The sequence below is a fragment of the Castor canadensis genome, chromosome 16 (genome assembly GCF_047511655.1).
Source record: "Castor canadensis chromosome 16, mCasCan1.hap1v2, whole genome shotgun sequence".
Taxonomy (NCBI): domain Eukaryota; kingdom Metazoa; phylum Chordata; class Mammalia; order Rodentia; family Castoridae; genus Castor; species Castor canadensis.
This window is the reverse complement of record NC_133401.1, coordinates 48,822,780-48,839,683: the sequence shown is the minus strand read 5'-3', so window position 1 is coordinate 48,839,683 and position 16,904 is coordinate 48,822,780.

The following is a 16,904-nucleotide window of genomic DNA, read 5'->3' as shown; positions in this document are numbered from 1 at the left end:
AAAGCAACTGAGGCCAATAGGAAAAGGGGAACAGGAACTAGAAAAAAGGTGAGATCAAAAAGAATTAACCTAGAAGGTAACACCCACACACAGGAAATCAATGTGAGTCAATGCCCTGTATTGTTATCCTTATCTCAACCAGCAAAAACCCTTGTTCCTTCCTATTATTGCTTATACTCTCTCTACAACAAAATTAGAAATAAGGGCAAAATAGTTTCTGCTGGGTATTGAGGAGGTGGGGGGGAGAGGGAGGGGGTGGAGTGGGTGGTAAGGGAGGGGGTGGGGGCAGGGGGGAGAAATGAACGAAGCCTTATATGCACATATGAATAATAAAAGAAAAAAAATACTTGAAATAGGAAAAAAAAAAAAGCATGGCTGTATTTCTATGGAAAAGTGTCCTTTTACAGGGATTTATTAGATAATGTATCATAGAAGGCTAATCCCTTGTTCAGAAGGAAGTGGAGTAGAAAACCATGAACGAGATTATGCAAAGTGTCTTACACAACTCACCAAAGAATTATACATGTTCTTCCACCTAAGAAGTATGTACTCAACGTTTTCAACCATGGAGACCTTGTAGGGCTGGAGAGAAGTTTTAGAGTGATTCAGTAAGATTTCAAGTTATCTTCTACCCTCTTCTAATACATTGTGGGAGAGAAAAGCAGAAGTAGGACCTTACCAATGAATACTAGTCAAATACACAAGCACAAAAAGAATTATGACCACATCTGTGTGGAATTACAAGCATGTCTAAATAGAGTTGTTTGAGGTTTCAGGTATATCAGTCAGATTTTTTTCTGCCATAAAAAGGCTAGATTTTCAAAATATAAACTTGTTTTCAGAACTATTCATTGGATTGCCTCTGCTTTTTGAACACTTTCTGAAACGCCTGGAGTGATTTTGCAATTGTAAAATCTGTCCCATACAGAGCCAGGGGCTTCATCTCTCTAAGGCTTAGTTCCACAATGCTAAGATGGGGATGAGGAGGAAAATGCTTCCGTCTAAGAATTATTGAGTGTCACCCAAACCTGATACTCAATAAATATTACCTAATGCTAGATAATATTTTGAAAATCATGTTTTGATTTGACAGAATCTATGAATAGAGTTGATTTTTGCATGGTAGTTTTCAATATCCTGGTCCTCAAGCTTTGTCAGAGCAATGCCATCCATGCCTTTCACAATGGGCAACCCAAATAAATTATGAAGATAATCAAGGGTGCCACATTCTAATTATTGCAATTATATACCATTTTAGAAAAATTGATAACAGGGTTTTCCTGAGCCATTCACCAAGTCTATTCAATGACCTTTAGTGTATAGTACAAATTCCCAATTAGGCTATTCTCCAAAAGTCTCTCTCCTACTGACTCAAGAAGGTTGACATTTGACAGCTCACCCTACCCTTTAAAAGCTCTGTAAATTCCTTGGGAACCAAGGAATCCTATTGTTTGTTTGTTTGTTTGTTTTTCCCACATTATATGCAGAAGCTAGAACAATGCCTGGCTCATGTTAAACATATCATAAATATTTGTAAACAAATTATTGAAAAGGATGTGGTGAGCTGGGAATGTAGCTCAGTGGTGGAGTGCTTGCCTAGTGTGTGTAAGGCCCAGGGGTTCTATCTCTTATCTCCAGCACTGCAAGAAAAAAAGAAAACGTCAAGAAATATAAACATTTATCAACACTATTTTCTTAAAAGAAATCTAAAAAGTGTGTTGAGATAGCTGATGTTCATTGGGTGATGATGAGAAAGGAAGACCTCCAATCCTACATGCTGTGCTCACTGCAGGGAAAAGCCTTTTGCCTGGTATACCTTTTCCTCTCCATCCTTATAGAAAATTAAATGCCTTTTCTTTATTTGTGGATCAAGAAATCATTTCCATTGCTTATACGGTTCCTTCCTATCTTGTCAACAGAATCCAGAAGAAGTACAAAATATAAGAATAGAAGACATTTAAAACACATCTATTACTTTCTGAAAACACATCTATTATTGTATGCACAAACATAAAATGTTGTAAAAGTAAAAGAAAAAGAGGAGTACGATGTGTACACAAGCACTAAAATTCCTTTTACTTTGTCTCTGAGAAAGCAATTAGGAAAGAATTTTAGTAAACTTCCACTTGTTTAAACTGCAGAGATAGTTGACCAATGACACAATTGCTTTATAAAGAAGTGGGGGTGACACTGAAATGTTAGTTTAAAGCACTTTCTTTGTCTGGATGGTTTGATAGAATATTCATCATAGTGATCCTATTACTTTGAAAATTTTTAGGTTTTTAGGTGACTTTTGTGAAAATAAGCCATGAACAATGGGGGCAAATGTTTAGACCATAGTATAGAATCTCTGTCATGAATTCCTAAATGTTTTGTATTTTTATATGCATGTACAAATAGAGCCATTTAAAAAACACAAGATCTATGATTTATGTAAGATCTGTTGGGTAAAGACTGTTATTCTACTAATTTCAAATATTAAAAGCAGTATCATTCGCTTTTGACTGGAGTCCACTGTCATTGAGCAAACTTTCCTAGTTCTGTTTCTTTAAAAAAAAAATCTGTATTTTCTTTCCTTTCATCATCTTTCCTGGAATTATCTTCTCCACTGTGTTGCTTCCATCAGCATGCAAACATCTTGTTATTTCTCTCATGTTAAAAAAAAAAAAAAATTAGACCTCATGATCCCTTCCAGCTATCACCTCTTTTCTCTGCCTCTCTTGACATCAAAATTTTATACAAGAGTTGTCTATGGGGCTGGTGTGGCTCAAGTGATGGAGTGCCTGCCAAACAAGCATGAGGTTCTGTGGTCAAACCCCAGTACCACCAAATAAGAAAGAATGTGTAGTCTCCACTTCCTCCTCTAACCTCAGCACACTCCATCCAAGACTGTGTCCTCACTACTCCATGGAATCATTCTTGTGGATGTCACCAATGGCCCCCAACTTGCTAAGCACTATGTTCAATTTTCAGTCCTCATTTACTCCACCATTTGTCAACATTTGACACAGTTTCTTGTTCCCTTCTTTTTCAAACATTTTCTCTACTTGGCTTCCAGGAAACATGCCTATTTTCTTTCAGCATGATAAGTCACTATGTTTTTGTTGCCTTTGACATTTAAATATTGGGTTGTCCCAAGAAGCCCTTAGGCATTTTCTATTCTTACTCACCTGTGAAGTCTTTTTATCTGATTTCATGACGTTAATAATGTTTTCAATGTATCGCTCAGCCCTGATCTCCCTCCTTCCTTCCTGACTCATATCTATGACTGCTAAACATTTGCACCGCAGGTATTTCAAACCTTTTCAAAAGCAAACTCTACTCTGCTTTCCCCTCCAGAACTTTCTTTCCTCTACTTTTCTGCATGTCAGTAAACTAGAATGCAGGTAACCCACTTGTTTACACTAAAAGTATGGAAGTCATCCTTGGTTCTTCTCCTTCCCTCAAGTCCTAAATTCCATTCCACAGTAGGGACCTGGAGTCTAACTCCATGATATATCCAGGACCTGGCTCCTTTTCATTAACTGTGCTACTACCACCCAAGATAAGCCACATTCACCTCTCACCTATCGTGCCTTCCTCTCCATTCCATTCCTTTGCTCTCCTTTCCTATCATAGTCTATACCCAGAAACCAGAGTGATCTGTTAAAAGCATAAGTCTCATCATACCACTTCCATAACCAGAACTCCCCAATCCTTTCTTTCCAATGCAATCCAAACTAGCCATTTTCAATTGGTTGATTTAGTACATTCAAATTAATACCTCTCCAAACACTCTTTCCTAGAAAACCTATCTAAAATAACCCTCTCACTTCATCAGTGTCTCTGCTAACAATACATTTCTTTTTCTTTATAGCACTTATCACAAAGGTGGCGGATTTGAGAATGTGGTATAGTCTTTTCCTAGAGTTGGCAACAGTTTCTTTCCTGGTATCTTTCAATCAGGCACTATAAAATAGCTATGGATAAGAAAGAATTAGCAAATTGTTTGAGTGTCTGCATGGACCAAAACACAGTGCAGAACTGAGTGATACACACATTAAAATTAACTTTAATAACTAAAATTAAATTGGAGAAATTTTATTATTGTCAATATCCACATGATCCATCAGGATACAACTCACTCATATTTGGGGAAACACAAATGAACACTGAGTGATAAGATGGCCAAAATTACAGGACACAAGACCAAATGTTTGTCAGTATGGAGAACAGTAGGATTCTCATACAGAGCTCCAGGAAGAGTACATTGATCTGATCATTATAGGAAAATGTTTGGCAGATCTACTGAAGTTAAAATTACAGGGAACCTTGGTGCAATAAGTCCACCCAAGAGAAATGCAGATATGTGTGTACCAAAAGACAGATATAGGCAATATTCATAATAATAGTATTTGCAGTAAACCCAAAAACCAAAAAGAAACAACCAAAAAAGTTCTTAGTTTGTGTAAAGCTTACCATCCCCATTTTCCTGACTGAATGAACATGGGCTAAACCCAAATGAACATTCATGGCTCTAGAGGCATAATGTACAAATAGTACCAGTTAAGTAGTGTGGAAAATAAAATAAAGCTTCTTTAAACTACACCCACAGAAATTCTCACTGAATATAAAAAATATGTTTCCAAAGACACATTCTGGCTACTCACCAAGACATAATTAGTAGATTTGGGTCTATAATTACTTCTCTCAATAAAGTGATGTTACTACTTCATAGTTTTAATGTTTTTTTTAAAAAACTGCCTCCATGATAAACTAGTATCTTCTTTACTGATTTGTCCCTAGGCAAACAGTTGCTGGGGTGTTCTTTGTGTGTGTGTGTGTGTGTGTGTGTGTGTGTGTGTGTGTGTGTGTCTCTACCCACCTTGCATATACAGGTAAAGTGTACAGCAAAAATGAGGGCCTTAGAAATGCCACATGATTTGTGAGAGACAGGAAACAAATGCATAATTGGATAACTTTACCTGCTGGCAGCCTCATTTCTGTACATCTTTTTTCTATACCATCTACTCAAATATGGAAAGAAAAACATACCCTTTTTATGAAATCCTCAGTTCAACTGATTGTGACATATTAACAATGTAAATAATATTAACAGTACATCCAAAATGTGAATGAATCTAAAACATGATTTTTGTGATGACACAAACTGTCATGACACATGATTCTACTTCTACAGATTTTACAAAGCAAGTGAAATGCATGAACAGTTGGGAAATCAGGAGAATAAACAGAAAAGGGACCAGGCAGAGACAGCTCACACCTATAATCCTAGCTACTTGGGAGGCTGAGACTGGGAGAATCAAAGGTCAAGGCCAGTCTGTACAAATAATTTGAAAGACCCCACCTTCAAAATAATCAGAACAAAGGTTGAGTACCTGCTTTGCAAGCCAGAAGCCCCAAGTTCAAGCCTCATTTCCAAAGCAAAAAACAAAAAGAATATGTATGTCCTGCATAAAGACAAAGAAAACAAGAAAGCAAGTTATGATTCTCTATCAAAGAGACTTCTTTGGTCCAAATTTTAATCCTCTCCACCTCTTAAACTGTCTCCTGGCTTTGATGCAAAAGGAACATCTCAAGAGTTGAAGAAAAAAGGGAGAGAAGCCCAGGCTCAGTCCCAGAACAGTATGGTTCACCCTGCAGTCCTTATTTACAGTTTTCAAATATCAACAGAAAACAGTGCTCCAGTCCTCTCCTGTTGCATCTTTGCAGCCTTCCCTGAACCACTCTTTCTCTTTGCTACGATGCCCCTGTACACATCAGAGAGACCTGCTCATGAGATGGGACAAGCAATTCAGGATTACAGTTAGTTTGTAAAGAATTCTGCTGTATTTGAGTATAAAAAGCACTTTGGAAATTCCTGTGATTATTGTTGCATTAGAAATAAACCTGGGATAAGAAAAAATCCATTAACAAGTGTCTCTCCTAAATGTTTTCTCACGTGGCCACTCAGAGATATATTTGAAGATGCAAAACATAGGCGATCCAATTATATCTCCCTGATAAGAAATACCTGAAGTGTTCAACAAGTGCTAATCACGGAAAGCCATCAGAGAAATGCAATTCCTAACACAAGCAAAAAGCAAATCTTCCCCTCAAGGGCAACAGCGTGAAAAAAAACTTGCTTAAAGAATACCATTTTAGAGACTTGCCTGCATTTACACAAAGCAAAGGTCATAATAACAACTTCAGGTTTGTCACACTTGGAGGAATTCAACTACACATTGTCTTTTTATATAACTAAAGCATTGTAAGCTATGTAATGTATTACATAGAATACATTCTTATGTACATCATATCTGACTTCTCAGGTTTTTACTGTACATGTTAAAATAGATGCTGCTATTTAATGAATTAACAAGTTAAATTTGTTTCTAGTGATAGTTGCCTTGCATATTGATTTTAGAATTAAGATGTAACTGCACTGTTAAATGATGTACAATGTGAGCCAGGTGTGGAGATGCACACCTATGATCCCAGCATTGGGAGGCTGAAGCACGAGGGTTGCAGATGTGAGGCCAGCCTGGACTGCATAGTGAAACCCTATCTGAAAAGAAAACACAGATGTACAGTGTGCATTGTCTGTAAAGAAAAGAAAAAGAAAACCCATAATAATGTAATTATCCATATATTAAGGATTGGTAACATGCATCTTGATACATAGTATCCATATATCTAACTATGAAGCAACCATGAAATGAACGATGTAACTTTATATATACTGAAATGGAATGATGTTAGAATGTTGCTGGGGGAAGCAAATTCTAGGAACATATGATCAGTATGATAAAATTTTGTGAAAATAAAAAATATATATGCAGAAATATATAAAACTGTAAATGTTGCCAGGCACCAACACCGGTAGCTCATGCCTGTAATTCAAGCTACTCAGGAAGCAGAGATCAGGAGGATAGAGGTTCAAGGTCAGCCCAGGGAAATAGTTTGCAAGACTCTATCTCGAAAATACCCAACACAGAAAAGGGGCTGGCAGAGTGGCTCAAATGGTAGAGTGCCTGCTTAGCAAGTGTGAGGCCCTGAGTTCAAACCCCAATATTGCCAAAAAAAAAAAAAAAAAAACCTCCAAAACCTGTAAATGTTTTTCCAGCTCTAACTTTCCATACTAGTAGGGTTAGAGGAGGGAGAGATGACCATTTACTCTATAATTTAGATGTTTCTGATTGAATTCTTTGGAAGCAGTATGTGTCGATTTGTAATCAAAAGCAAGCAACAAAGATGTAAAAATTAATAAAATTAATAAACACAAGCTTTGCTTTCAATGTTCCCAACAGAATCATTCACATCATAATAAAGAACTTGGAAAGTCTTAAGAACGGTGGGAGTCTATGGGGAGGAGTAGAGAGGTGAATTTGATTACAGTTATATTGTATATATGTGTGGAAATATCACAATGAAACCCCTTTGTACTACTAATAGATCCTAATAAAAATGTAAAATTAAAAGAATTTGAAGTAAAACACAAGTAGTGAATGAGGTGAAAAGAAGATTATGCTATTTATAGTTTTTAAAAATAGTGATGTGTAATAAACATATTTCTTGTTAATTACTATTGGGCCAAACTAAGGAATATTTGCCAGTCATTCCTGATCAGATAACAATAACACAACCTGATGTTAGACTGACAGATGACCTGTGTGGGATGCAGAAGGGCATGATATTGCCTTATTTTACAGTGGCTTCTTCCTTCTCCTAGCAATCCTTCTACCTGCTTCCACTTGTCTTTTCAAGGATAGTGACAGTGTTGCCAGTGGATATAGGAGTAACAAATATCCTCAAAAGAGTTGCTAAGTTGTATATCCTGTATATGTCTACAGATGTCTGAAGAATATCATGGTGCTTCATTAGCATCTTTTGTAATTAGAGGGATGAGCTGACTACAATATGATATTAAATGTTGTCAACATAGACATGAGAAGTTTAAGCCATCTAATTGAGCATGATTCATTTCTGTGACTCAGCTGAATGACAAGTCCCAAAATACCAATCTTGCCATTCAATAGCTTTCATATAGCTGCTAGGAAATTATACAAATATTTTAGAAATATTCCGACGAAATCCACATCTTACAGGCTAGAATTACTAAAAGTACATTCTCCAGAATGATAATTCTGGGAGCATTTAATAGATGTCACATCTATTTTAAAAGAGGGATAGAGTAGTGGTTAAATAAATGTCAAAAATGCAGAGTAAAATGAAGTTAAGGAAGTTTTAAAATTAGACTTTTCAGAGCCATTAACATAGATGTTAATATATCAGCAAATTCCAATTACTAAGAATGTTTTTGGGTTGTGTTTGTTTTCTTTTGTCGTTGTTTTTCTTTTTTTTTGAGACAGTGTCTTACTATATAGCTCAAACTCACAATCCTCTTGCCTCAAACTCCTAAGTGGTAGAATTACAGGTACTTCTTTTTTTTTTTTTTTTTTTTTTTGATGAAACTCTATTTGCTGTTAAAGGAACATTTTTCTTTCAGAACCACTGATAGGGTCCCATGGTCAATCGTACATTTGCTGAGTTCTGTTATGAGACAAATTGTGGTTGCCTTGTTGCCTTATCCATTTAAAAACTTAGCATAACTCTCCAAAAGAGAACTCTGTCATCTTGTCACTCCGTCTAAAGACTACGCATCTCCCTTGAACCAAGTAGGAAGAGTACACATAATACTAAACTTCAGAAGAAGCCAAGGTGTTCCGAGTTCCTCGGCTCCCTCCTGCCACCCAGATCAAGCTTAGCCATCTTCTGAAGAAAGCTTGATCATGGTTATACCAAATTTGGAGTACTAGATTTGAACACAGGCCTAGGTTTTCAACCGAAAAGTGGTTTACTATTCCTCAACTCTAAGTTCATCACCAGCAAAGTTTTTAGCTAAGATTTTACTCACTCGCTAAACACAAACTTACCTAGTCTTTGGATACTGTATGCTGAATTCACAGTAAAAATGCAAAAAAATCATTCCAGAAAACAACTTGGTAACACATAATCAAAAGTCTTAAAAGTGTTCTTCCCTGCTGATCCACACTTAATTCCACTTTTAGGAACCAATCACCAAAATGTGTATAACAGTGGTCATAGACACTTTGCTCATAATAGCTACAAAGATGATACCTTCATATGCTAGGACCTTATTTAGAACTTCAAAATGATGCTGGGGGACACTATGTATTAACATGGAAAGTACAGTGTTCATACATATTTACAAAAGTAGAAATATGTATCCAGATATAGTTGCATACATACTGATACACACTTGTATTTGTATGCATTATCTGGATGATACAAAAACTGAAAATCATAGCTACGTCTGGAGTGGAGATCGAGGGACTAAGGGACAAGGGAAGGAGAGAACCATTCCTCTACTTCACTTTGTACTGTTTGAATAATTTATCATTAAAAAGAGTAACTTATAGCTATAGATGAGAGAGAGAGAAAGAAAGAAGAGAGAGAGAAAGAAAGAAGAGAGAGAGAGAAAGAAAGAGAGAGAGAGAAAGGAGGGGATGGAGGGAGGGAGGGAGGGAGGAAGGAAGGAAGATGATGGCATACATAAACAAAATGTCCTTTTAGTCTGTACATAACTCCATGTAACCAGCTCCTGATCACGATAGCTCTCAAGTACATCAAGTTTCTTCACTGGTATTCAAATTCTCTACAGTTTTATTTTAAATTTTGCTCATGTCATCTGTCAGTTTCTAAAACAAGTGAATCAATCTTCCTATGATGATAGTAATGCTCATTCTCTATTTTCAGCTATTTCTGCCTTAGCTGATTTGAGCCCATTGTACTCATAAATAAGTACACATCTATTGGATTGAAGCTTTTATCATGAATACACACACACACACACACACACACACATATATATGCATACACACACATATATCCTTTAATTTTAAGCTAGAATTCTGTCTACTACTACTATGTTACAGTAGGTTTTGTTGTCGCCATTGTTGTCAGTAGTTTTTGCTTAGAATATCTGTGCCTATCCACATATTTTTGTCTTTCTTGTGTCATTTCACTTTTGCATGCCTCTCATTAAAAAAACAGATAGCTGGATATTCATCTTTGTGCTTGTTTTCAAACAGGAGCATTTAAACAATTTACATTTATTTCTTATCCTTTGTACTTGTCTCAATCATCACTTTGTACATATTATATTTACTGTACTTTATTGCTCATTCTGATTTTACTCTTTGATAAATTTATTGGGTTGACTATGTTTGTTTTACATGGTTTTTATTCCATATTTTCCCCTTAACTGGTTGGAAGTTATGCCTTCTTTTGTTATTTTAGTAGTTGTAAGCAAAGTTTTAGCACATTTATTTAAGCACATGTGAGATGTATGTAGAACTTATGCTGATCTATTGAATCTAGCTGTCCTCTCCTCTTTCCTCTCAGCTCTCACAATATTGAGCTTGCACGGGATTTTAATTCTAAATTTTATATTTTAGATCATGCTATTCAATCATAAATTTGCCTATTGTTTTGCTCAGTCCTGCTTCTTGTTTTACATGTTTTCTTTTGATTTTCCTTCTACTATTGCTGAAGTATGTTCTGTTATTTCATGTGAGGTTCACAGTGGTACATTTTTAAGTGTTTTGTTTTAACATAGCCTATTTTGCATTCCTGATTGAAGAATAGGTTGATTTGGCGTGGAACACTAGTGTCCTCACAGGTCTCTGTAAAGACTAATTACACACATTCTAAAGTCTCATCTTGGTTGCTCTGTCAATTACATATTCAGATGCTCTTTTTGGGCAAAATATGATCCTGCCTTTCACACCATTGTTCCTCTGAAGTATCATCACTTTTCTTTGAGAGATCATTGTTTTATCAGCCATTTTCATTTTTGCTTGTCTCTGAAAACAGCTTGCCACCAGTTACCAAACTGGAGACCTAGGCACAGGGCCTACTATACTTCATGGGTAACACAAAGCACCAGAACACTGCCCTGCCACCCAGGTCTACAGGGGGTAAAGGGCTCACCTCCAGGATGCTTGCACAACAGCCTGGCCCCTTCCGCTCTCCTCCTCCACTGCCTTCAGTTCAGGGTTCTCCTGGGCTTGGATCACTCCTCCATCACCAGCTATGGGACGTGGATTCTGTCTTCAATCCCATCTCATCTCAACTCCAGCTTTCAGTGGTCCCTCATAGCTGTGTTCTACTAAGCCTCTCCGTTCTCTTTGCATATACAAACAACTTTTTCCTCTTAACTGTAATTCTAGAGGGTAAGAAGGAGAAATTGTGAGTTTGCTTACTCCTTTGCTTTGGTCTGATCCCCAGTCTTATTAACCTTTTTTTTTTTTTTAAGTTACATATACATAAGGACATCCAAATCTTAATGCTAAATCTAAATAAAATAATTAAATTTGCTTTGTTTACTATCACAAATAGGAAACCACAACTATTTCCATTACTTGCTTGGATTTGACAGACTTTCTTGAAAGTCTTTCTACCAAAGAAATAGCTCCCTGGATTTATTTTTATGTCTTTGAGAAACTTCAGATGACTTACTAAGAGATTGCTGCATTGTGGGTTCATGGTCCTTGGTTTCTTTCATGCACTTCATTGCCTCTTTCCTTCTTGCCTCCCTTCTCTCCCTCCCTCCACCTGCCTTATTATGGAGTGCTCACAGGCTACATAGAACTGTTATGGGATTTTGAGTTCAGTATGTTTTAATGCTCCTTTCTTTTCTCAAGACCCAAGGTTTGGAATTTGCATTTAGATGATGTCATATAGACCCTTTGTCAGAGGCTACAACTATACACCCAGGGCCAAACAGACCAGGACTTTAAAAATGTGTTCTACACAATCTGCCATCACAGATGAATGTGCTTCACAACAGTCCAGTCAGCCTTCCTGAAGAAACAACCAAGGAGCATTGCTAGTTGGCCAAGTTCTGTACAGAGATGTAGATGTGTATGCTTAGGATTGATCTGTAAGATCAATTGGCTTGTGACTGCTAAAGTAACACAAATCCCCCCACCCCCCACTGTAGTATGAGCAAACAAGAGACCATATCAGCAAGTGAATACTCAGCATAAGGCAATCTAACGTAATGAGCAGGAGCCCAGATTCCAATCGAATTTGGTCTTCTATTTATCACATCTGATCTTGGACAAGTATTTCACTTCTTTTGCCTCAGTTTTCATGTCTATAAAACAAATGCAATAACAGACCTACTTCCAAGAATTGCTATGGAAATTAAGTAATTTAGTCTATGCAATGGGCCTGGGGCAGGGCCTGGCACACTGTGAGCCCCTTGTAAGTATTTGCTAATATGACTAATTCGAATTTCTACTAATACCCCATTGCTACTTTCAATAGAGTAGAACCAGTCAGTGACTGTTTATGGTATGGGCACATTTCCCTTGGCATTTTTCTGACTCCCAGATGGAGATTATGTGAATGGACAGGCATCTTCAGCTAGCAGAGCACACAGGTGGAGATGACCAGTCAGCAGGTGTTGACATTGGTGATTCCAGGCACACTCAGGAGAAGAGTGGCTCTGTGTCTCTGAGATCTTTGGCAAAGTCCCACAGCGCCTTGCAGCTGAGCAAACTCATCAGCCCAGAACTGCTCTGGGAACCAGGTAGTAGATAAGTTCAGAACCACTGTGCCACATACTCTCTCTCTAGGTGCAACCCAAAGAACCATGTCCCCAGCTAGGGCAACCTTCTTCTGCCTAGACCATGTGTATCAGGTGGTATAGTTCAGACTCTGTAGATGGCAAAGGGCCATAGTCCTACTCAAGCGACTCTCAGCTTCTAGAAAGAGAGCACTGCATGGTCCATCCCTTGGTCCAATCTGACAAGCATCAGCATGAAACACCTCTCAGCCAGACCCTGCCAGAAAGTCTCCTTCAGTCCCTGATATTTTCTTCAATCAGAATCCACTGGATATGGAGCACCATCTGATGTCCTTGGGAGGCTGAGGAGAGACCATGAAAAATTAATGAAAGCCCTGCTCCTTTTGGACTGTAAGAAAAGGACCTGTGTGTGGCACTTGGGCTGGAGAGGGGACAGGAGACTCTTGGACTCTCCTTTTTTAAACTTCTTTCCATATTGAGTGGATGGATTATGGTTTGAGCAAACATTTTCTTGGCCTCCCCTTCCTGCTTCCCTTGTTACGTTAGCCTCATTTGAGGATGCCTGGGTTTGCATTTCTCATTAAGGCAGAGGGTCTGTTTACTAAATCCTAGAAATCAATAGTCTAGATTGGAGAAGTGACCTCTTGCCTTGCTTTTCTGGAGATAGCATCTTAATATATGAACATGTGTCATGCACACAAACAGCTCTGTCATCTCCTTGAGCCTCATATACACAAACACAATTGTAAATGCAACCATAAAGAAAATGCTCTTCATCTGAGCATGCTGGCCTGGCTGAGGTATGTAGATATCCCAGAGACAAATCACCCACTGTCTCTCCCAATTGATACTCATTGAAATGTTGACAAAAGCACAGGTGCTGTGAGCTTGAGGAGGGAGGTGGAGGCCCTGTCTTAGTGGTTCACCTTTCTATTGCCCTGAGCTATTCACCTCTTGCCTCAAATTGGTGCTCCCAACTCTGCAAGACAAAAGCTCTGCAATTAACCAAATTTATGCTCTTTAGGAGGCAATTTAGTAGCCACTAGGACACACTTAAGGTCTTTGGAGCTCTTAGACTCATCCACACAAAGTTCTGAATCAAATCATTCCCACCTTTCAAACAAAACAATCCTTGCCAAGAAAGGCATTCTGATCAAAACAAATGTCCCCAACTCTTTGTACTTCCAAGGGTGCTTTTGTTCCTTCAGTGGATTGAGGACCCCACTCGGTCTCCAGTCCCCCACTCTCCTTCCCCATTGGGGGTGAGGGATAGATAGGAACAAGTGGGTGGCAGGAGGATGGCTGTGCTTCCAGCTCAGGGCAGGCTGTCTGCTGCAGGCAAGAGGCTCCCAAGGACCTGCTCATTAACTGTGGTCCTTTTCCTAAGGAACAAATAAGCAACAGCAAAAAAACCCACCAAAGTCTAAAGGATGAAAGAAACCCAGAATGAGAAGTCATGGTGAAGAGCTGGCTTTAGGGAATAGAGTCTGGTTTAGAGAATTGTCAGGGTCTCCCCTCCCGTTTTCTCTGTTTTTCTCCCTTTGCAAATTCCCTAATAGAACACAGAAGCTAGTCTCAGAGAAAGTCCTGGTCTCCATTTTCTAAGCAGTTTAAAAGACATGGTAGCATACACCTGTAATTCCAGCTACATGGGAGGCAGAGATTGAAAGAATTTCAGACTGAAGCCAGGCCAGGCAAAAAATTAGTGTGACTCCATCTCAACAAACTGAGTGTGGTGGCATATACCTGTCAACCCAGCCACATGGAAGGTATGGGTAGGGAGATCAGGGTACCAAGTCTGGCCCTGGGCAAAAACATGAGCCCCTAATCTGAAAAATACCTAAAGCAAATAAGGGTTGGTGGCATGGCTCAAATGGTAGACTGCCTGCCTAGCAAGCATGAAACCCCAGTACCACAAAATAAAAATAATAATCTTCTTTTGTAGTATTCATTGTGCATGAATACTACAGGTCTTGAGGCACGTACTGCCATGCTGAGATCAGTCCTTGTCCCAAGGGAGTTTTTATTCAGAAAAGATTGTGAAAGTTTGAGGACGACTTGTAAGTCAGAGTTGTCTCAAGGGCTATTCCAGAAGGGAGAATGTGTCTATACCATTCTACCCTGAACACACCCGATCACATCTAGAAGGAAGAGTACTCCAGAACCTCCATTGTATGAGAACCAGCCCAATTTGAGGCTGAAGAAAGAAAGTGACAGATCAGACTGCACAGCATGCAAGGAGGACTCACTGACAAGTGCAGTCCTGTGAGGCACAAGACCAAGTGACTCCTCGTGATTTGGGCCAGAAGGAGGGGTGTATGCCTGTGACTTCATCCTAGACAGAATGCACCAGGTCTATCTTAAGTTAATATCAGAATCAGACACTTTCCTGGCACGTGGTCTTGCTGCATGTAAAGCTCCCCAGACCATGCTGATGGTTTTGCCTATTATAGTTTACTGAGAAACTATGTAAGAACAGCTAATCAGGGTTATTTATTGTGGGCCAATCCCGGGAGTGATGAGTCAAGATGACTGCAGTCATATCAAGCCCAACCCATACAAAGAGGTAGTGCAGTCTAGTGATGGAGAGTTGAGGTTCTGAGGTCAGAACTGCCTTCTACCATCTATGAGTCTTTAGGGAATTTACTTAACTTCTGTGAGCTTCTCATTCTTTGCCTTAAAATGTTGTTTGGGGCCTAGCCCTTATAATCAACAGAAAAACATGATTTCTAAGTACATCAGTTATGAAATATATTGCTATTGATAAAGTCATTAAGAATGTGTCACAATCTCTCATCTCTAGATGCCTGAAAGGGAAGATTTCTGATTTACATTAATTGACAAAGCCCTGTGATTGGAGTTAGTTAAGTGCGATAAGGACCTTTGAACATACAGAACCTCAACACATAGACATAAGAATTCCTTACATGTAGGCCCAAACACTGGATCTGCCTTGTGCTATGTCTGAAAACACTGAAGAAAGGAAGATGTCATCATTTAATAGTAAGTGGGATATCTTCTGACTGCCATATGGGTGGTACAGTGACCAGAAGGGCCAGCTGCTTGTGGTCATGTCAGCCTGAGCCCAATCCTGTGGTCTCTGGAGACGGGGACTGAGGTGAGCAGAACAGTAGAGATCTTCATGTACCCCTGAGGCAATCAACAACCAAAACTCTTTCTCTCCAGGTGACAGATTTGTCCTTGTAATACACATTCTCTTCCCTGTCAGGACTTTTTCTCCATAGTATGTTTGTGATTTTAAAAGGTGGCATGAATTAGAACACCAATGGAAGGAAGCAAAGTCCCTGAGTTTGTAGGACCTTTGTTCAACCTCCCATCTAAGCTCAGAAATCCTTCTTTGCTTGGTAATTTGTGTAGGTGACCTCTTAACCTGCCAAGGTAGCCTATGGTTCTGAATGTTAGAAATATTCCCACCTTATGCAGCTTTAAGTTCTAGCTGCTCTTGGCCTTAGTTTTGCCCTCTGGACACATTTGACATCTCCTCTGTCAGACAGAATTGAAATATGTAAAGGCATTTGTATACACAGCATATTATACAACCTTGGTTTCTTCAATCCACTTTTCATGAATCAAGGTTTCCTGCCTCTCCTTGTACTTTATAGAAGCTTCTAAGTTTTTCAAATTCCCCTTCAAATTGCAAGGCACAGTGTGGAACACACTCTTCCAACATTTGCTAAGCAGTGTCCATATAGTGGAGCATTGTTTCCTACACTCAGTTTGTCTGTCCCATTGTCCATGTGCCTGACCATGTTCCCAGCTGGTCCCCTTCCTTTTCTCTCACAGTCAATACTATCTGCTCCCCTTCCACAACGTCTCTCTTATCTTTTCTCCAGCCCACCCCTGCCTCAGCTCCAGGCCTCATCAGCACTCACCTGGGTAACTGAAACAGCTCCCGTCATCTTTCCCACCTGCAGCATCTCACCACTACAGTTCCCCTCTCACCTGTTGCCAGATGGCTCCTTCTGATCAAAAACTCAATCCATGTAACACCCTCATACAGAAACAATTCATCCTTATAGCCTTCACAGTAAGTTTTGACCCCATGGTATAACATTTTAAGCCCTCAGTGAGCTACTTTCTTAGCTTTGTTGTCCTCCATATCCTGCCAGCCATGCCAGACCCCTCACCATTCCTCTCAGACTCAAATACTTCACACTTACTCTCTGGTGGTGGAAAGAATTTTGTCACACTTCAGCCTAGAGTAAATGTCATTTTTCCATAAAGCCATAAGTGATCCTATCCTCGGAAATCCTAGGATTTAATTGTATTTTCGTACTGAATCACT